Here is a 22,337-nt window from a genome sequence, read left to right as displayed (position 1 = left end):
TTATAATAACAGTATACTGCCTTTTCCACAACATTGTTGTAAGGAAAGTATTCTGTAAGCCTTAAAGAGCTGTGTAAATGTGAGTTGTTTTTATGAAAGTATGTTCTGATGCATCTCAGAAATTTAGAGTATCCCAAATAACAATTCCTATTTCTGGATTTACATCAACAGGTAAACGAAATGAAGACTTTATACAGATGAAACAGAACAAAAAAGAAAAGAGTTGGCAGGAGAGAAAAACCTATAATTCTTAAAGAAAATGTGAGGCTGATACTCCCCTGCTCAAAAACCTGGCCCCACTGCCAACAGGGTAAAGCTCCTTAAGCCCTCCCTCTATTCTATGTCCTCACCCTGTCTTTCTTGTCATGTCGTCCTACTCCTCTCCATAAGCCTTCCTTTCCAGAAAAAATGTTCTTTTGGCTATTCTGCAAACTATCCAGGAACTTTCTCACGTCCCTGGTATCCATGCCATTCTTCCCACTTGTCCAGCTCCCAGTCTCCTATACACTGATCGAAAATACTGCCTACCCTTAGAGAAACAGAATGGTGCAGTGAGGAGATCTTGAATTAAAATTCTGAGTTTTCCGCTTAGTCCCTATGTGACCTTGGGCAAGCCACTTAAAACCTGCCTCAGTTTCCTCATCTATAAAATGAGGAAGTCAAACTAGATGGCCTCTAAGGCCCTCTGAGCTTGAAATCTTTGAGCCCATAAAAGGTCCTACTTCAATATCAACTTTTCTGTGAAAATTTTCCTGACACATTCTCTCCTTCCCTTAGCCCCCTCAACCCATTCCAAAACCAAGACTAAAGGACCTTAGGAAAGACTTGGGTTCAAGTTCCAGCACTGTCATTTTCTGGGACCCTGACCCAAGTCAGGTTCTCCATCTGAGCTTCAGTTTCATCATCTATAAAAGAGGAATAATAATACAAAAACCACCAAACTTAGAGAAATTTAAATTGTTTGGCAAAAAATAAAAATAGAGAGATCTATTTGCATGAATTACTAAGAGTGAATTAGTGGACACTGAGATTTGCATGTAGGTGAAACCTAAGAAATGAAGGGAGAAAAGACATACTGCACAGAGAGAGAGATTGGCTTCCTGAGTTTCAGGGCTGAAATCTACCATCAGGGTCCAGTGGAAGGAGCCCTGGCTCCGCAGTCACAGGACTGGGGTTTACATTGTGCCTCTGATGCTGACTTCCACACTGCAACTTTGCCCAATATATCGCAAGTCGGCCTAAAAAATTAAATGGAAATTTGGGGGAAGTTTTGCAAAAGCCATAGATGACACATGAAAGCCAGCAGACAACACAGAAAAAAATTAGAAACTCAGAAATGTATGAAATATATGTGTAGCAATGTAGGATATCAACACATTTTATCTTTTAATACTATAATAATTCTTCTCTGGCATGAAGGGCCAAAAAGTTTTACACAGACTTTCCAGCTCGTGGGGTCACTGTACCCCTCACCCCTGCAATGTGGAAGGGATAACTGTAGTAAGTTGGGAAGTCACCTAGCCTCCTTAAGACTCAGGCTCTTCATCTGTAAAATGACCTGCTTCCTTCTCATAGGACCAGACTAAATTATTCCTCATATTGCCTGAATTGAGACAGCCCGGAGGTTCCTTCCAGCTCCATTGATCCTCAGATATTGTGGTCAATATGATGATACATTTGGGAGCCATGAAAGATGCAGCAGCTCTGCTTTGGGTAGCTTAGGCCCTTGGCATCCCCAAGGTAAGGCTGCTGAGCAGAAGGGCAGGACACAGCCAAAAAGAAAGACAGACACACCTTAGAAGATGAACCCATAGATGATACAGTTAGAGAGAGAGAAGTTGATTTCTTATCAAAGAGGAGGAGAGTGGAAGACATAAGAAGAAAATGTTAAATAAAGCTAAAAGTTATGTAATCCAAACTTTCCATCATGGGTACAAGGGAGGCACCTGAGAGGCTGTTTGTGTAAGGTCTCATATCAAGTTAGTGAGAAAGTCAGGACAAAAACCTTCATCTCCTGGACCTCTAGGCCTTCCTGTGGGTTATGGAAAGCCAGGGAGAGAATTACTATAGAGAGCATCCAGCAGGGGTGAAGACTGTTTTAGAAATGTAGTTTGAGGGGCAGCTAGGTGGTGCAGTGAGTAGAGCACTGGCCCTGGAGTCGGGAGGACCTAAGTTCAAATCCGGCCTCAGACATTTGACACAATAGCTGTGCGACCTTGAGCAAGTCACTTAACCCCAATTGCTCTGCCTTCCCTCCTCCAAAAAAAGGAAAAAGACATATAAGAAAGAGGAGTGTCTTCTGGGTCCTCTTTAGTAGGTCTGAGGGGAAAAAAAGACCTGGGAGGCTGGCTGTGGCTTATGATGCCTGAGGCGTCCCTTTATTGTAGAGTACAGTACCCAACTATTCCCCATTTTTATGGCTAATCAGCAGGGAATCTATGTAGGGGGCCAAACCAGAGAACTTGGAATCACTGTGGAGGATGGAAAAGAAGTCTCTCTTCCTCTCATTCCCTATTGACCTGGCATTAAGTTCAATTTAAGAACTAGGAAATGATGTAATTACCTGAGGAATGACAACACCAGGGATGTTGTAATGAAATTATCTGTTAGGCAGCAAGATGATTAAAAGTACCAACACTGAAATCCAATATTTGCTCACATATTAAACTTCTCTAACATCAGTACTTTTTTTACATGGCGATTTTGGGAATGTTTTGCTTCAATATGCACATTTTTCATAAATCAAGTCAACAGGCATTTACTAAACTCTTACTAAATGCCATCCACTGTACTAAAGGCTGGGAATACAAAGAAAGGCAAATAGGATCCCTAGCTCTAAGGAGCTAGACATGGAAACAACTACATACAAAGAAGATATATACAGGATAACTTGGAAGGAAGTCCCTAGCATTAAGGGAGACTAGGAAAAGCTTCTTGCAGAAGGTAGGATTTTGGCTCAAATCTGAAGAGAGCCAGGAATGCTCAGAGAGAGAGAGGTGAGGAGAGAGAGCATTCCAGGCATGTGGTACAACCAATGAAAATGCATGAGTCATTTTTAAAAAATTTTTTTCCAGTGGGGCTGGAGAGGGGAAAGAGGAGTGATAGAAAATAGATTTTTAATTTAAAAAATAAAAATTTAAATGCCCTTAAGGTATATTTCTCTGAGGGGTATATGGCAAAGACAAAATCAAAGGATTATAGAGTGTTAGAGTTGGAAGGTGCCTTTGAGATCACCTAATCCAACCCTCTCATTTTACAAAGTGAAACAACTTGATCACACAGCTTATCAGTAGCAAAGTCTTTAAAAATATAGAGCCCTGTACTGAGAGGCAGGTAGCTCTGGAAACAATAGATGCCTGACATTTACTAGTTCCATTATCACCTCTTGGAGTCTATGTTGTCACTTGTAGACTGTCCTCCTTCCAGGCAGGGCCTATGTCTCACTTGAGTATTTGTGACCCCAATGCCCACAGGCCAGTACTTGACACCTAGTAGATGCCTAATAAATGAAGATGTGTTAATTGATGAAATGCGAATAACAATAATACCTGTTAATACATGCCACAGAATTATCCGGAGGATCCTCTGAGATCACATGGGGAGACTTCTTTGCAAGCCTTAAAGTATTAAGTAGGCATCCATTATTACTATTGGAAGATTTAGAAAGGTAAGCCCTAATGAATTCAATCGATGATTTATTTTCTGCAACCCTCCATAGATGGAAGAGTTACAAGATAAGCTCACAAAGTGAAGAAAGAAGAGAAGCTGGAGCAGTCAGGCCAGAGGGACATCCTGTACAAGTTGCTTTTGGGCCAGGTTAGAGGCATCATATATGAAGGAAAGTCCTGCTGCTGGCATTGGGAAGGAGGTTTATGATATGCTCAGCTGATAAATTTGGCAATGGAAAGAATGGAGACCATCTGTTTCTGTTCATGTCATTCCCAAGAAGGAAAAAGTGAAATCTGGGCAATTCTATAGCAACTTTAGAATGTCTCAGAGTTGGAACGGTCCTCAGAGATCACTTAGCCTAATTTATTTTGAAAAGAAATCAATTATCAAAGGGAAAGTGATTGATATTTCCTAGTCTTTCCAGCTAGCTGCTAGAGCCTTCCCTTCTGAGATTTTCTCCCACTCTAATGGGGGAGACTATATGCAAACGACTACAAGATGATAGACAAATAAGACATACACAGGATAACATGGAAAGAATCTCAGAGAGAAGGTGGTAGAGTTAAGGGAGACTGGGAAAGGCTTATTTCTAAAATAACATAGTTATTTATATATTGTATCTCTCATTAGAATGTGAACTCCTTAAGGATCTGGAATACGTTTTTGCCTTATTCATATCCCCAATGCTTAACATAATAACTGGCACATAGTAAGAACTTAGTAAATGCTTGTTCACTGACTAGCCCAGGTTTCCCTAAATCCCAGCCCAATGTTCTTATTACAACCATACATGGCCCCACTGATTTCTAAATCCATAAGGGACAAAATAACTTTGCTCTAAATGTCCTAATCTAGCATAATTTATTCATAGGAAACTAAATGTTAGTGGACGAAGGAATTAAACTTGCTTTTCAATACAGAAGCCTTGAACTGCCTAGACAAGGAGAATAGTGGAAAAACATAGAGGATGAAATGGGGATGAGTATGGGAAGGGGCAGCTAGGTGGCACAGCGGATAGAGCACTGGGCTTGGAATCAGGAAGGTTCGTCTTCTTGAGTACAAATCTAGCCTCAGACACTAATTAGCCATGTGACCCTTGGCAAGACACTTAACCCTGTTTGCCTCAGTTTCCTCATCTGTAAAATGAGGTAGAGAAGGAAATGGCAAATCACTCCAGTGTCTTTGCCAAGAAAACTCCAAAATGGAATCATGATGAGTCAGACATGACTGAAAGTGAGGAAGGGGCCTCCCCACTCCTGATGTAGTCTGAAAAAAATTTCCAACAAAAATATTTCCAGGCCTGTCAGGTAGGTTTATGTCCACTCTAGACTAGCAAATATTTTGTTTCTGGATCGTTTGCTAGTATAGACAATCAGGGGTGCATTCCCTGATGGGATTTCCATGACCAATGAAGAACACCCTGAATATGTGGTTATCAGAGGCCTCAGGAAATTCACATATTAAGTAAAGGCTACTATTTCTGTGGGCAATTGGCCAGAAGAGATGGAGAACCAATAGTGCAGGCATAGTGCCTGGAAAAAGTGGAATGTTGTAATGGGTAGATATTACAGAAAGATTTTGGTTCAATTTAATGAAAAAAAAATGTCCTAACCTTTAAGAACTGTCCAAAAGAAGAATGGGCAGCCTAGGCAGGAACCCTCCTTCATAGGAGGTCTTCAAGCAAAGCTTAGGTGACCACTTGTAGTGGGGATTCCTTTTCAGGTATGGAATGAAAAGGCATTTATCGAGTTCTTACTATATACTCCTTTGCCAAGTGCTGGGGATAGAGATAGGGAAGCAAGTTACTATCTCTCCTTTCAAAAAGCTCACATTCTAATTATAGAAGATAGGAAGATTTACCTATAAGGAAGATTAATACAATTAATTAATACAATAAGAAGTCTTTAGGGGAAAGCAACAGGGCAGATGATAAAGCCCAGAACTCCTTGGGGATACAAGAGCAAGTCAGATGGCAGTGCCCAAGGATCTCAGGGGAGTTGGGCAAGTCAGATGGCAGTGCCTGGCAGTCTACCATCTTACTAGAAGAATTACAGTTGGCAGATAACTTATGTTCATCCAAGTAATATGAGCAGCCAACAAGTGTACCTGTTGGAAGTAGAGAAGGGCTATGGGATACCTCTGCCTGGGCTTAGGATGGAGGGAAGGGCAGTCAACATCCACCTGGGATGGGGCATCTAGTTCCTGGTGGGAGCCAGGCAATGGAGGCTAGAACCTTCTACCTCTTTCTGCTGGGCTCTAAGGAGCCTACCTGGATCCAAGGACGCAGCAGCTTGTGGGCAAGCTGGGGTGGGGAGGGTAAAGTTCCCAACAGATGCCACTCAGTACTTGGCCCAGATGAATTAGAGTAGATGGTATAGTGGAGAGAGCACTGGATGCATGAGTGTACCGAGTTTGAATCCCCTCCCTGACCTTAACTGTGCAACCATGGGCAAGTCATTTAATGTCTCTGTGAGCCTCATCTGTCAAATGGGGATAACGCTGGCACTGACATCACAGAATGGTTGTGAGAATGGAATAAGATAGTGTCTATGATGTACATGGCAGCCTTTTAAAGCATTACGTAAATGCTAGCTCTTAGAGTGACTTCGAAGTTTAACTCTGATATTCTGTGATTTAGTGATTTAATAGCCATATTGGGAGCTTGTGAAGGTGAGGGGTTGGCCTGCTGAAAAGAGCCCCTTGTCAGTAAATCTGTACTGGCCATGGAAACATTTTGCTGTTTAAAAGTTTTACTCTTTCGTTGTTGCCTGGCATTGTGAATTTCAGCTGTGTTCCCAATGACCCTTGGATATTAAGAGGTACCCTGAAATACAGAAAGGAAGATGAGGCTGCCCGCTTAAATCAAAGTCAAGGTGGACCCAAGTTCAGAGGATGTGGCAGAGAAGGGTCAAGGAATGACCTTCCCTTTGCACAGATCTGAAATGGGCCTTGGCTTTCCTTATGGGGACTCCAAGAGGAAACCCTTTAGAAGCTCCTAACTTAGAACTTGTATTGAATTTAAATTGAAATGTAATTTTTTTTAAAAGGATGAGCTATCTGTGGGACTTGCTTGGAAAACTGTTTCTCTGTCCTTATGAATTCATCTCTTCATGAATCCCTAACAGTAACCGAAGCTAAGAAATGAGCTACAGCCAGAAGAAAGGTTGCCTGCCACCTCCAGAAAGGTGAGCACAGGATGCCCTGCTGGGGGCCTGCCCAGTGGACTGCTCTAGTCAGGTCAATAAGCATTGCTAACGTTTCTTGTGTGTCAAATACTGTGCTAAGCACAGCACTGAGGATACAAAGAAAGATGAAAAGATGCCCTCGAGGAGCTCACATCCTAATGAGGGAGACAACATACAAATAGCTATGTATGAGCGGGATAGATATGGGATAAAATGAGAAGGCACCAGCATTAAAGGGAACCAGAAAAGGATTCTCGCAGAAGGTGGAATTTTAGCTGAGACTTGAAGGAAGCCAAGGAAGCCAGGAGGGGGAGATGAAGAGGAAGGGAATTCCAGGCATGGGGGTAGCCAGGGAAAGGCTGTGATGTGAGGACATGGAGTGTCCCATGAGAGTAAAAAGTGAAGAGGTCAGCCAGCATTACCCAATTACAGAGTGTGTGCAGGGAAAAGTGTTAAGAAGAGTGGAAAAGGAGGGAAGAGACCAGGTTATGAAGGCCAAACCGGATTTCAGATTTGATCCTGGAGGCAATAAGAGGTCAATGCAGTTTATTAAACATGGGAGTAACGTAGTCAGATTGTCACTTTAAGAAGGTCACTTTGATAGCTGAGGGGAAGAAGGATTGGGATGGACAGAGACAAGGCAGGAAGGTCAACCAGAAGGCTATTGCAGTAGTCTGGGAGTACAGAAATCTCTATCCAGGCTGCAGCATGGCAGGACAGGGCAGGAATGTAGAGGATGGCCTGATCCCTAGGCCTCTATCCTCAATAATAAACAATGAGGGGACCCATGGCCTCCAGAGGGAACTGAGATGTTTGTGATTTTCTCTAACTTTCTATTGAATTTTCTCCAACTTTCAGTCCTCAAGAGGAAAAGAATCCAGCAACATGAAGATGAGAGAACTAGAGATCTAAGGAGGAGAAAACCTTCCAGGAATGGCCTAGGTGAGGACTGGCAAGTTTAGCGTTCTTCAGTGTTGGGATTGATGGGGGCCCAAAAGGACCACCGAGTTAGGCTGGGAGCTTGTAGAAGCCTACAGAGAGAATACAAGGATGTTCAGATGAGGCGGCAAGAATGCTGAGCCCCAGGCACCCTGGAAGTGATGGCCTTTGACTGCTGAGTTTGTTCTGAAAATAAATTCCATGTCATATCACTACATTCCTGTGCTCCGTGGGACAATGTGAAGCAGAACCATCTTACAGCAGAATAAAATCCTTAGACAACCTCCTGGCGTGGTCTGGTAGGTAATGTGATGGACTTAACATCAAGAAGAGCTCATGAATCACACCTCAGGCACCATTTTTAACCCTAGGCAAGATGCTTAACCTCCCAGTGTCTCGGTTTCCTCATCTGCAAAATAAGGGAGCTGGACCTCTTGAGGTCCCTTCTAACTCTAAATCTATGAGTTATAATATTAAGAGAATTAATGAAAAAAAGTGAGAAGACAAGGAGCATAATAAGGCCAGCTGTCAAACTATACTACAAAGTGGTAATCATCAAAACATTCCAGTGCCAGTTATGACGTAGAGAGTTTGAGCAGTGTAGCAGATTAGGTATACGGGAGATGAAAGCAATAAGAGCAAAGGAGGCTCATGTGTGATAAACCCAAAGATCCAAACTATTCAACAAAAACTTTTCTGAAAACTGGGAAGCAATCTGGTGGAAACTGAATATAGACCAATATCCCACCACATACCAAGATGAGCTCCAAGTGGGTACATGACTTGGGTATGAAAGGTAGCATCATAAACCAGTTAGAGGAGCAAGAAAGAAATTTAAGAGCTTTTGCTCAAAAAAAATATTGCAGTTACAATTAGAAGCAGGTAAATGGGGAAAATATTTGCAGCAAATTTCTCTGATAAAGGTCTCATTTCTAAGATTTATAGGAGACTGATTCAAATTTATAAGATTAGGAACTTTTTCCCAGTTGATAAATGCTCAAAAGATATGAATAGGCAGTTTTCAGAGAAGGAAATCTATCAAGAGCCCTATGGGGGGAAAAAAACAGTCTAATTCACTAATAACTAAAGAAATGCAAATTAAAACAATTCTGAGATTCTACTTCAAATCCATCAGACTGGCCAAGTTGGAAAAAACAGAAAAGGACAAATGCTAGGGGCACTGTGGGAAAATAGGTATACTAATGTAGTTTTGGTGGAGCTATGAACTAATCCAGCCATTCTGAAAAGTAATTTGGAACTCTCTCCAAAAAGCTGTTGTTTTTTTAAATACCCTTTAACCTAGGTCTGTACTCTAAAGAGATCAGAGAAATGGAAATGAATCCATATGTACAAAAATATTTATAGCAGCTCTTTTGTGGTCACAAAAAAATTCAAAAGTTAAGGGTGCCCATTACCTGAGAAATGGGTGAACAAGTTATGGTATATGAATTTGGTGGAATACTATTGTTCTATGAGAAATGAAGAAGGGGATGGTTTCAGGAGAAACCTGGGAAGACTTGTATTAACTGGTGCAGAGAGAAGTGAGCAGAACCAGGAGAACAATTTATACAGTAATGACAGTATTATAAAAGCACACCAAAAAAAAAAAACCCTTTTAAAGACTTGAGAACTCTGATCAACACAATAACTAGCCACTATTCCAAAGGATTCATGGTGAAACATGATGCCTACCTCCTGATAAGGAAACGATGGACTCAGTGCACATTGAGGCATGTTTTTTGGACGTGGTCAGTACAAGGATTTGTTGTGCTTGACTGCACATATTTGTAACAGGATTTTTTTTCTTGCTTTCCCAATGGGGTGGGTGGGTAGAGCAATAGGAAGAAGATGTGAAAGTGACAGAAAGTGGCTCTCTGTTTGAAAATAAATTGAAATGTATTTTTTTAAAAAGGATGAGCCATCTATAGTCATTTGACAAAATGCTCTAAATCAACTATTGATTAGAGAAGTGCAAATCAAAACGACTCTGAGGTTCCACATCATACCTATCTGATTAGCTAACATGACAAAACAGGAAAAATATAAATGTTGAAGAAGATGTGGGAAAATCGGAATACTAATGCATTGTTGATGGAGTTGTAAACTGATCCAACCATTCTGGAGAGCAATTTGGAACTATGCCCAAAGGGCTATAAAAATGTACATACCTTTTGACCCAACAATACCAGTTTTAGGTCTGTATCCCAAAGAGATCACAAAAATGGGGAAAGGACACATAAAAAAAATATTTATCACAGTTCTTTTAGTGGTGGCCAAGAATTGGAAATTGAGGGGATGTCCATCAATTAGGGAATGGCTGAACAAGTTGCGACATATGAATGTAATAGAATATTATTGTGCTATAAGAAATGATGAGCAGGCAGACTTCAGAAAAACCTGGAAAGACTTTTGCATGAACTGATACTGAGTGAAATGAGCAGAACCAAGAGAACATTGTACACAGTAACAGCCACATTGTGTGATGACTGATTTTGATAGACTTAGTTCTTCTCAGTAATGCAAGGATCTAAGACAACTCCAGAAGGCTCACAATGGAAAATGCTATCCACATCCAAAGAAAGAACTTTGGAGTCTGAATGCAGATGGAAGCATCCTATTTGCTCTCCTTTTCCTCTGTTGTTTTGTTTCTTCTTTCTTGAGGTTCCTCCCATTGGTTCTAATTCTTCTTTATAATATGACTGGTGTGAAAATATGTTCCATATGAATGTCTAAGTAGAGCCTATATAGGATTGCATAATGTCTTGGGGAGGAGGGAGGAGAGGGAAGAGGAGAAAACTTAAAACTCAAAATCTTAATGGAAGCGAATGTTGAAAACTAAAAAGCTAAAATTTTGATTTTTCATCAGAACAATGATTTGTCTTCATTCTCAGCAGCAGGAAAGCAGAGAGGAGCGGTCAGAAGAAACGAGAGCTCATCAGAGAGAAAAGAAAGTGTCTGTGTCACTCACAGTGAAGAGACAACTAAATATTGGCTTTGATGGGGAAACTGGCCACAATGGAGCTTTTGAAAAAAAAATGTTCCTCACTGGTGGACAAGAAAGATCTCAGTGATGAAGAGAATGTCTCCCCAATGAGATTGAAGGTCCCCTGAGGGCAGAAGCAGTGTCCTGCACCCATTTGTGTACTGCCTCATTCACCCTCACCTCGATAAAACAGGCCCTTCTCAACATACTTACTGTGATTGGATTTGATTTGGGGGAAATAAAAATTAAATATTATGTGTGTTGGCGGGTGATAAAAACAGTTCAGCACTATTCACTGAGATTTGTTCTTTGCTTTCTAACAGTAAAGACCTCCACATAAGATGATAGAACCTGAGAGGATATGTAGGCCAGCTCTCCCTCCCAATTCCTGAGGCCTCTTGGCAACATCCTGGCAGATGAGGCCTGGGCTTCCCAGTGAAAAGAAACTGACTTCTGTGAGGTCACCTGATCCCACATTGGACATCTCAGCAATAGAATGAACTCCAACAAAGAGAATGTCTTTGCAAGTGTTTATCTGCTTTAACAGTGGGACCCTTCCTCAGAACCTTCCTGATTCATTCTTTCTCTCTCAGTTCATCTTTATTTTCTGGGGGACTCTGACCCTTTTGAAGGAGGAAGAAGCTAAGTATTTAGTTGGTCTTTTTCTTGCCTCGAGGTTTTAAATCTCTTAGCCAATGATGTAAGTGGGTCTTAACCTCATGCTATTATCAGTCACTCTTGCAGTCAGATAGCCTGAACATTATTAGCCAGCTTTCGTCAATGTGGCTCAGTGGGAAATACAATAAAAGTCTTAATACTACTTTTCCCTGATAAAAGGTATTGGTGAATCTACTTATTTCAAGCCTCAAAAAATCATGAATTGATCATTGGACAAACCCCCTTTACAGATAAGGAAACTATAATCCAGAGAGGGGAAAGCCATAATAGTTTCAGAGTTTTGAAGCAAGTAGATGGTAAATTCCTTGAGTACAGGCCCTGGATCTCTTATCTCTTATTTTTATGGTGTCTTATCTAGTTGTTTCAGTCAAGTCCAATTCTTTGTGATCTTATTTGGGGTTTTCTTGGCAAAGATACCGGAGTGGTTTGCCATTTCCTTCTCCAGCTTGGTTTACAGATGAAGAACTGAGGCAAACAGGGTTAAGTGACTTGCCCAGAATCACGAAACCAGTAAGTGTCTGAGGCCAGATTTGAATTCATGAAAATGGATCTTCCTGATTCCAAGCCCAGTGCTCTATTCACATAAGTAGCAGCCATCTTGGTTGGTCTCTTCTGAATGCTCTCCATCTTATCAATGTCCTTCCTAAAACTTACTCAGAGCTAAAAAATATAATCTGGATGTGATCTGAGCAAGGCAGAGGATAGGATTAGTTTCTCCATAATCGTGGAGATAATGCAGCCTAATGTTACATTTGTGTTTTTAGGTACCGTATTACATTGTGGACATATATCAAGTTTGCAATCCACTAAAACACTCTGATCTTTCTCAAAGTGCTATCTAGCCATGCCTTTTCCTATTGTACTTGTGAAATTGATTTTTTCAAACCTAAGGGTAAGGCTTTACATTTGTTCCTATAGAATTCCATCTTATTAGCAACAGCCTAGAATTCTGCCCTATCAAGTTTTATTTATTTTTTTACATTCTGATTCAGGCATCTACTGTTATCACTCTTCATGATCTGCAGATTTGATAAATTTGCTACTCTATGCCAATGTCCAAGTCATTGATAAAAATATTAGTGTTGGAGACCTCTTTCCAAGTTGACATTGAACTACTTTTTGAATCTAGTCATTCAGCCAGTTCTGTATTCATCTGCTTATATTATTTAACCTATCCTCTCCATCTTGTCCATAGAAATTATGTGAGATTTTATTAAATACTTGGCTAAAATCTAGGTATGCTATCTACAAAATTCCCTTGAACGATAGCCTAAATTATAATAAAGGCTGTGTAAGTAGAAAGAAGTGGCTTAAAGTAATTTGTAGTGATAGGATCAATACACTTGATCTGATTGGATATAGGGACTGAGAGAGAGGGAATCTTCAAGGATGACTCTAGTCTGTGCTCATCTCCGTTGGGCAAAGGGATTTCCTAATCCCCATCCCAAATCACAAGTCTAGTTACTATCACTATGTTACATTTTAGATATTACATTTAATATTATGTGAATGTGGGTGAAAAAAAGGATGGTGGTCATATCAGCAGAAGTAGGGGAAGTTTTGAGGAAGGTTGAGTTTGGGGAGAAAAGTAATGATTAAGGGTACCTGAGGGTTTGAACCCAAGCCCACCAACTGCAGATGCAGAACCCACACCACTACCCCACGATGCCTCCTGTCTGAGAGACACGGAGTACAGCAGCAATGGCCCAGGAGGGCAATGACCCCTGGCTTAGTGGCCTAATAGAAGTCTCTGCAATTGTGGCAATAAACTAAGAGATGGCAAAGACCATGAATATTTCCAAGTTCTTATACACAGTAAATGTCCCATTTGTTTGAAGGTGTTTAACATGGTGTGTGTGTGTGCGTGTGTGCGCACGCGCACGCGCGCATGTTCTGGTTTTTGGCCTTTTGGGGTGAGGGACAGTAGAATCAGGACCTGTGATTTCATCAGTTAGGGGAGGAGGGAGTTCTAGAACCACCTATATTAGATAATTAGCTGGGAATTCAAAGCCGGTGTCAGAGGCAAGATTTGAATGCAAGTCTTGACTGCAAGGCTATCATTCCATCTACTTTTGCCACCCATCTTGCCCCTCCCTGAGGTGTGTTAGAAATGATCCAAGTAGCTAATGTTATTTTAGTGTCCAAAGAAGGATAAAAGACACAAAATAGAACAGGTACTTTTACTAAGGCTTCACAAAAGAAACAACACTTTTTAAAGAAAGAGGACAATCTAAAGATTATTTTGAATTCAGCATTATTACCCTGAGTAATAAAATTAGTGGTGAGAAATCAGACATCAGGTCACACGTTTTTCCCCTCACAGAGACATCAGGAAGCTGTCAACTCTTGGGCTTTCAGGGTAGTGCAGGGTGGAGCAAAGAACACTTAGCCTGGAGAAGGTCATACCATATGAAAATGAGCATATGCCTTTGATTGCTTCCAGGATTTGTGATGATGCTGGAAGTGTGGGTGTTTCCTCCACCCCAGGGGGTCATAGCCCTTTTTTGACTTGGCAAATGTTTTTTGAGAGTTATTGCAGATGGAAAATTCATGACACACCTACAGGTAACTTGGTGAACCACGTGGATGACAGACATACAATCAGAATGGCATGCTCAGATCTTTCCAACTTGTTAGAAAAATATCTTTAATATGTACTATGTAGACATAGTAGGGGCAGCTAGGTGGCACAGTGGATAGAGCTCTGGGCTTGGAGTCAGGAAGACTTGAGTTCAAATCCTGCCTCAGACCCTAGTAAGTACTAGGCACTACTAAGTACTACTTAAGTACCAATTACTAGTAGTACTAGGTACTACATGACCCTGGGCAAGTCATTTAACTGTTTGCCTCAGTTTCCTCATCTGTAAAATAAGCTGGAGAAGGAAATGGCAAACCACTCCAGTATTTTTGCCAATAAAACCTTAAAAGGGAAAGGCATAGCGGCAGACAGTAGTTCATCTGAAGATAGTCTAGCAGTTAAATGGAGTCATGAAGAGTCATTGACAACCAATCAACAAAACAACCACAATATAGGGATGGTAACTAACCCTGCAATTTAATTGGGAGAGGAAACTCCATTAAGTAATGGGGGTAAGCATCTCCTCTGAAATTCAGAGTTTTAGAGAATTGCTTAGAGCCCTAAGGGGTTAATTCAGTTCAACAAATGCTCAATAAGCACATACCATGTGCCAGGCACTGTGTTAATTGCTGGATGTTGATACTGGGACTGTAGATTGGTATAAACTTTATGCAAAGCGGTATAACAATATACAATGTCACAAAACCCATCAGAGTCTTTGAGCTAACAGTTCCATTGCTAGGATTTTATAGTACAAGTGTCACAAAAAAGGAAAAATTAAACTATAAACATATTCATAACTAGTTTATTTTTTACACCAAGAATTACAGAATCTTTAAATTGTGGCATATTAATTTAATGAGAGTAGTCAAGGGAGTCCTCTGGATTTGTTAGATTAGGACCCTTGGGGGCTCTCACATGAAGCATACATCAAGACAGTCCTATGCCTTGGCCCCTTGTTCAAATTCATGTAAAAACAGAGGCTCCCAATTGGTCCACATGGTCCCTGTCATTGTGCTGTTTCAAAGATAATTGTCTGATCCATGAAAACTCTGAAGGATTCATGATGAAAAATGCTATCCACCTTCAAAGAGAGAACTGATGAATTCTGAATGTGAATCAGAAGGATATTTTCTTTCACTTTATTTTTCTTCTTTTTTTTTCTTTCACAACATGACCAATATGGAAATATGTTTTGCATGATTTCATATGTATAGTGTATATTATATTTCTTGTCTTTTCAGAGGGTAGGGAAAAGGTGGGAGGGAGCACAAGAATCTGAAACTGAAAATAGAAACAAAAGAAAGGTATTTGTCAACTGAGAGGCAGAACTGACCTTTTTGTAGGTTTAAAAGGAGAATCAACTTCTGTTCTCAGTCTTGCTGACTTTTTTTTAAACATGTGGCTTGGGGAAATCAATAGCTCTCCCTTGGACTTTTAATAAAGTGGGAAAGGATTTCCCTTCTGCTCCCCAATAGCAGTTACAATCACTATAAATGCTTGCCTAAGACAGGATCATAAATCACAAACTGCTTCTTCTGTTTTGTATTTCTTTACCTGAACACAGGTGATCAAACAGTGATTCTGAGATGGATGTTTCCAGCCTTACTGGTCAACTCATGAGCCTAGAATTTAGTCTGGAGTCATTGACAAGTCTAGGTACTGGCATCTGACTTCTGCCTCTGGCCGCATTCTTAGAAGAGAAGATGGCCACGACAAAAAAGATTAGTAATGCACACCTGGCTGGCCAGAAGGGACGGACTCACATCACAGATCTGAGGTGAAAATGAAATGTCCAAAAGAATTGGAAATTGAGGGGATGCCCATCAATTGGGGAATGGCTGAAAAAGCTGTGGTATGCGAATGCAATGGAATATTATTGTGTTCTAAGAAATGATGAACAGACTGACTTCAGAAAAACCTGGAAAGACTTACATGAACTGATGCTGAGTGAAGTGAACAGAACCAGGAGATCATTGTACACAGTAACAGCAACATGGTTCGATGACCAACTGTAAATGACTTAGCACTTCTCAGCAATACAATGACCCAAGACAATTCCAAAAGATTCATGACGGAAAATGCTATCTACTTCCAGAGAAAGAACTATGCAGTCTGAATGCAGATTGAAGCATACTATTTTTACTTTTTTTTATTTTGGGTTTTTTTTCTTTCTCATGGTTTTTCCCTTTTGTTCTGATTCTTCTTTCACAACATGACTAATGTGGAAATATGTTTAATATTATTGTATATGTATATCCTATGTCAGATTGCTTGCTGTCTTAGGGAGGAGAATGGAGAGGGAAGGAGGGAGAAAAATTTGGAACTTAAAATCTTATAAAAAATGAATATTCAAAACTATCTTTACACATAACTGGAAAAAATAAAATACTATTTACAAAAAAAAAAAGAAAAGGAAGAAAATGAAATACGTATCCAACTGATCCACCAGTCTCCTCAAAGTCTTCCTCTAAATAGAGTATGATAGGAGTGGTGGATTACTGCTTTATCTTTTAGGTATTTGTTAGTGCATTTTTATGAGTTTTTGTGTGTGTGCGTGTGTGTGTGTTTTAAGCATTTATTTTGTGGAAGAAGAAAAAATACCTAACATCTTCCACTATGTACATTGGGTAACTTTTCTAGAAGCTTCCCTACTAATAATCCCTTTAAAAGGAGACCCCAGACTAAAGTCAACCCTAAGCTTTGTTTACCAAGGTTTTCCTACAATAATTCCTGTTGGGGAACTACTCCATTCAAGTTACTATAATGTAAGATTTTACATCAGCGCATCAAGGACCTATGACCATTACAGATTTATAACTTACAGACTTAGGAGGTTAAATAAGTTTAAGTGACTTGCCTATGGTCACTCAGCTAATAAATGCCAGAGACAAGACCTGAACCCAGATCTTCAAATCCAACACAATACCCACAAAGTCAAAGTACCTCTTAATGGATCATTACAGTACCACACACACAAAAAGAGAAACACAAAGAAACATGGAAAGGTCTTTTATAAAGGAATTCAAAGTAAGATTGGCAGAGTCAGAGTAGTTAATATACTGACTACACATATATGCAACACAGACTACTTATGTGTATGTTGTATATGTGTGTGCATATGTGTGTGCACATACATACATGTACACATGTATGTATATGTGCGTATAAACACATGGCAGCTAGGTGGTGCAGTAGATAGAGTGCTGGGCCTGAAGTCTGGAAGAATTATCTTCCTGAGTTATGACTTCAGACACTTTTAGTTGTGTGACCCTGGGCAAGTCATTTAACTCTGTTTGCCTCAGTTTCCTCATCTATAAAATGAACTGGAGAAGGAAATGGCAAACCACTCTAGTATCTCTGCCAAGAAAACTCCAAATGGGGTCATAAAGAGTTGAACATAATTGAAACAATTGAACAAAATACATATATACAACACATCTATAGAATACATGTATATGTACATATATACATATATACACACACATATATATAGCTGGTTATGTTTAAATGTGTGTATATGTGTCTGTATAATTTGTGTATACATACATTTGTGTACACAACCTTAATAACAATAATAGCAATGAAAGCAAGAATAAAATAAACATACAAAATATAGAATACAATTTTATATAAAGTCCTTGGCATTTAACAAAATTAATAGACAATAAACAAGCACATTTTTTCAGTATTCATTGCTCCTCCCCTCTTTGCCTCACCCAGGTACCATTCACTGATTCTTTTTTATAATAGATTTTAATTGATTTTTTTCATTTTCTTACATTACTAGGTTTTCTCCCAGGTCCCCTCCCCATGACCCCTCTCATATACCTACATTTTTTAGGGTCTTCAGGATAAATAAATAGTGTACATTGTTAAAGGCTTTTTCTGCATCTATTGAGAATCATGTGGTTTTGGAGTTTTTGTTTTTAATATGATTAACTATGTCAGTTGTTTTCTTAACATTGAATCATCCTTGCATTCTTGGTATAGGTCTAACTTGGTCATAGTGAAGGATTTCTTGGATAAATTGCTGTAGTTCAGCAGCATTTTATTTGAAATGTGTGAATCAATATTCATTAGAGATATTAGTTTTTAGTTCTTTATTTGTTTCATCCTTCCCTGGTTTAGGTGTTAGAATGATATTTCTCCCACAGAAGGAGTCTATTAGAGTGCTTTCTTTCTCAGTTTTTAAGAATGATTTGTGTTAGCACCAGCCCTGGAGTCAGGAGGACCTGAGTTCAAATCCAGCCTCAGACACTTGACACACTTACTAGCTGTGTGACCTTGGGCAAGTCACTTAACCCCAAATGCCCTGCCTTCCCCCCTCCAAAAAAAAAGAATAATTTGTGTTATATTGAAACTGTTCTTTATTGTTTTTAAATTTTTTAATTTAATTTGCTGTCTTATTAGTCAGATTGACTAAAGATTTATCAGTTTTGTTGGTGTTTTCAAAGAACCAGCTTTTAGTTCAAGTTAGAGTTGTCCAAAACCAAAAGAAGACCATTAAAGTCTTCTGTTATTATTATGTTATTGTCTGTGTCTTCTTGTAATTCAGTTAGCTTATGAATTTAGATAGTCTGTTGAAGCAAAAAAGTTTAATATCAATATTGGTTTGTTGTATATGGTTCTTTTCATCCTACTGTAGTTAATTTGTTTGTCTTTTTGTGTAACAAATGTTTGTTTTTGCTTTGTCTGATAGCACGATTGCAACTCTTGCTTTTTTAAAAAATTCACTTAATGTGTAGCAAATTTTGTTCCAGTCCCTCATTTTTATTCTGTGTATGCCTTTTTTTAGCTGTGTTTCTTGTAAGCAACAGATTGTGGGGTTTGTTTTCTTATCCAATCTGTCACTTTTGCAGATTTTAGCTTTAAGTAGAAAGGAAAACTTCCCAACTACTAATTGCTGTTCAGTGGTGGAAAGAATTGCCCCATGAAGTCACAAGCTATTCCAGTGTAGACTTGCTAGATGACCTTTTGTTGAAGATATTGCAGAGGGGATTTCTGTTCTGGGACAGGTAAAACTAGAAGCCTTATGAGCTCCCTTGCAACATAGATTCTGCAGTAGGAAATTTGAGTAGCTAGATAGCACAGTGGATAGAGCACTGGCCTTGGAATCAGGAAAAGTCATCTTCCTGAGTTCAAATCCAGCTTCAGATACTTCCTAGCTGTGTGACCCTGGACAAGTCACTTAATCCTGTTTGCTTCAGTTTCCTCTTCTGCAAAATGATCCGGAGAAGGCAAACCACTCCAGTATCTCTGCCAAGAAAACCCCAAATGAGATCACAAAGTGTAGGACAGGAACTGTATGGATAGGAATAGATTGAGAGCAGAGTTCAAAAGCCAGCATAAAAGGATTATTAATAAATGACGAAAGGGAAACAAACAGATCAGGTGCTGGGCCTACAGGCGATAACTGATATAATCATATATTAGTTACAAAGAACATAATTCTTGTGCTATGCTTGTGCTACATTTTCAATTTTCCTTACAATTTCTACTTGTTCAAAATATGATTCCTTCTGAGGCCATGAGCCATAGAATGCTCTAATTGGAAAGTCTTGGGGTTTTTTTTTTCAAAGTGTAATAGAAAGACTGACTCTGCTAAATAGATGTGGGACCTTGGGCAAGTCACCTAAACCAATTCTATAAAAATCATCCATTAAGCACCTACTAGATTCAAGGCATTGTTTTAGGCAGTGGTTAGATGTTTAAACTTTGGGGTCCTCAGTTTCCTCACCTGTAAAATAATAGGATAGAATTAAGTGATCTCCATGGTCCCTTCCAGCTCTAGGGGGAAAAAATGTTATAAAAATGGACTTCATACTTTGCCAGCTGCTCCCAGGCAACAGCAACATCCAGTTTCAAGTGTTACATAAATAAATGCCATCTGAACCCTTCTGATTAGTTACTATCTGGAGTTTATCTCGAGCTTTGTTTGCCATCTTATCTTGTTTGAAACCTAGCAGAATGCTTCAAGTCAACATGGGAATATTTTCCACTCGAGTGAAACGGTACACCACTGGTGCATTGGGTGAGAGAGCTGGCTAGGCTTCGGGCATCCTTGCTCCTGCCAAGATGCAGCAGGAAGACATCCTGGCACTTCGGACATGGCATTTCTCTAATTGTGCTCTGTGCCAGCGCAGTTCCAACAGTATCCATGGCTGGCCCAATTCTGTTTGCCAAGATAACTCCTTGACTAGTAGGGAAAAGAGATAAACGTGAGGTCCGTGACAGTGACTCTGATGTTGATTCCCCTTCTCTTCACTTCCCCCAGCACAAAACCAGAGGCAGGGGACATGATGACTGAGAACATCCTTTAACGGATGCCTGCTTCCTTCTTAATGTATCACTATTTCTACATTTATTCCCGAAGAGCTTTCTCTCCTATTTAAAACTAACCGCCTTCATCTTTCCTCTACACCCACCCCTCCCTACCTCCTCTTATACCATAGATCCCAAATATTCTCTCCCTCTCTAAGTTTTAATTTCTTCATTACACACTAGCTGTTTGACCCAGAGCAAATCACTTAACCCGCCTACAGTAGCACCCACCTCCCAGGGCCAGGGCCGTTGTGAGGACCAAATGGGATGATACTTGTTAAACACTTAGCACAGTGCCTGGCACGTAGTAGGTACTTAGTAAATGCTTGTCTTCTCCTTTCCTCTTTGCCTTAAAATCTCAGTTTTTCTTCATTTTAAAGAAGTCCTTCAATTCACTATGCCCACCTTTTCACCATCATTCTCTTTCTTTTTTTTTCTTCCTCCCACTGACAAATGTCTTAGGCATTTAATCAGTTATCTCCCATCTCTCCTCACTTACCATTCTTCTCAACACTCCATAATCTGACTTCCTTTTCTTTTTCTGGACTGAAATCTCTCTCTCAGAGGTCTTCAGTGACCTTCTAGTTGCCAAATTCCGCGGCCTTTTCTCATTCTCACCTTCACAGTGAAGATTCCATTCGTGTCTGGGTCCCTTCTGTTAGAAACATACTCACATTGTCCGGGAATAAGCAAGACTTGTTGGGAAGTCAGGAACGTTTTAGTTATAATTTACATTTATTCCCCCCCCAAAAAAATGGGTACCTCCCCTGAACAGAGTACAGGAGAAAGTACAAAGGACTCAGATGGACGCCAGTCCTTTAATAGACCCTCACCTCAAATCTCCCACCAGGCTCTTCATTGGCCAGATACAGCTCCCTAACTGTGTACGTCATGCCCTCCTCAAATGACTCCTTTAAGCATGCGTACAAGCCTCGACCTTTCACCTGACGGACCTGAGGCCTGGTTTCTGCTAAAGCTGGGGTGAGAGAGGGGGAAAGTTACACCTTCAATTCTGTGGAAACAAAACTCCTCCCATTTCTTACACTTCTGACTCCAATATCTTGAGATTCCTCTTACTCTATGAGTTGTTGAAGATCGTTAGCTGTATCATCTTCCCTGGAATTTGGTGACACCGCCTGTTTTGGTTCCTTCTGTTCTCTGGTCTTTTAGCCTTTCTCTCTTTTATCCTTCTCTTCTTCTTTCTGTACTATAAATGAGGCTATTTACTCTTTTTTCTTTATACTGGTTCTCCCCATTCCATACACTTTTACACTGGGACATAGTTAGCTAAGTTTCTGGACCCCCTCGCCCATCCATTCTTAGGCAATTCAGAGAACGCCCTCATTTCAGCAGTTCAGATGACGCCCCTAATAATGGGCAGGTCACACTGTGAGAGCTGCACTAGCTCTATCTAAAAATTCTCCATAAGTTTAAGCCCCGAGTGGCTTTGGGGCCTTTGATGGGAGCACACCTCCTGCCTTTATGTCCATGGGTGATGAGGGCTGCACATTTATGCTGTGCTCATTGGCATCTGTTCTCCCATAAGGGCCATCTCTGGAAATCAGTGTGATTCTTTGGAAACAACTCCCACCCCTTTTGCTCTAAAAATAAATCATAAAAGCATTATAAAAATACAAGTTATAGTTATTAGATCTTTTTTGTTCTGGCTTCTTACCTTCCATGAGGAAAGGAAACCGAGTCTCTGAAAGGTTGAGCAATTTACCCGTAGTCACAGAGCTGGTGGCAAAACTAATGACAGAACCTGGACCAGGACCCCAGGACTAGCACAGAACCAAGCTGCTAGATCGCGAGATAGTTAACAGTGCTGGACCTGGAAGCAGAAAGACTTGAATTCAAACCAATGACTTTGGGCAAATCCCTCCACGTCTCTCAGTCTCACTTTCTTCATCTGTAAAACGGGGATTATAATATTACCTACCTCACAGGGCTGTCGTGAGGATGAAATGACAAAGCATGTATA

Source organism: Trichosurus vulpecula, chromosome 3, assembly GCF_011100635.1.
Source record: "Trichosurus vulpecula isolate mTriVul1 chromosome 3, mTriVul1.pri, whole genome shotgun sequence".
NCBI classification, from domain to species: Eukaryota; Metazoa; Chordata; class Mammalia; order Diprotodontia; family Phalangeridae; genus Trichosurus; species Trichosurus vulpecula.
The sequence above is the reverse complement of the archived record's forward strand: the minus strand, read 5'-3'. Positions refer to the sequence as shown.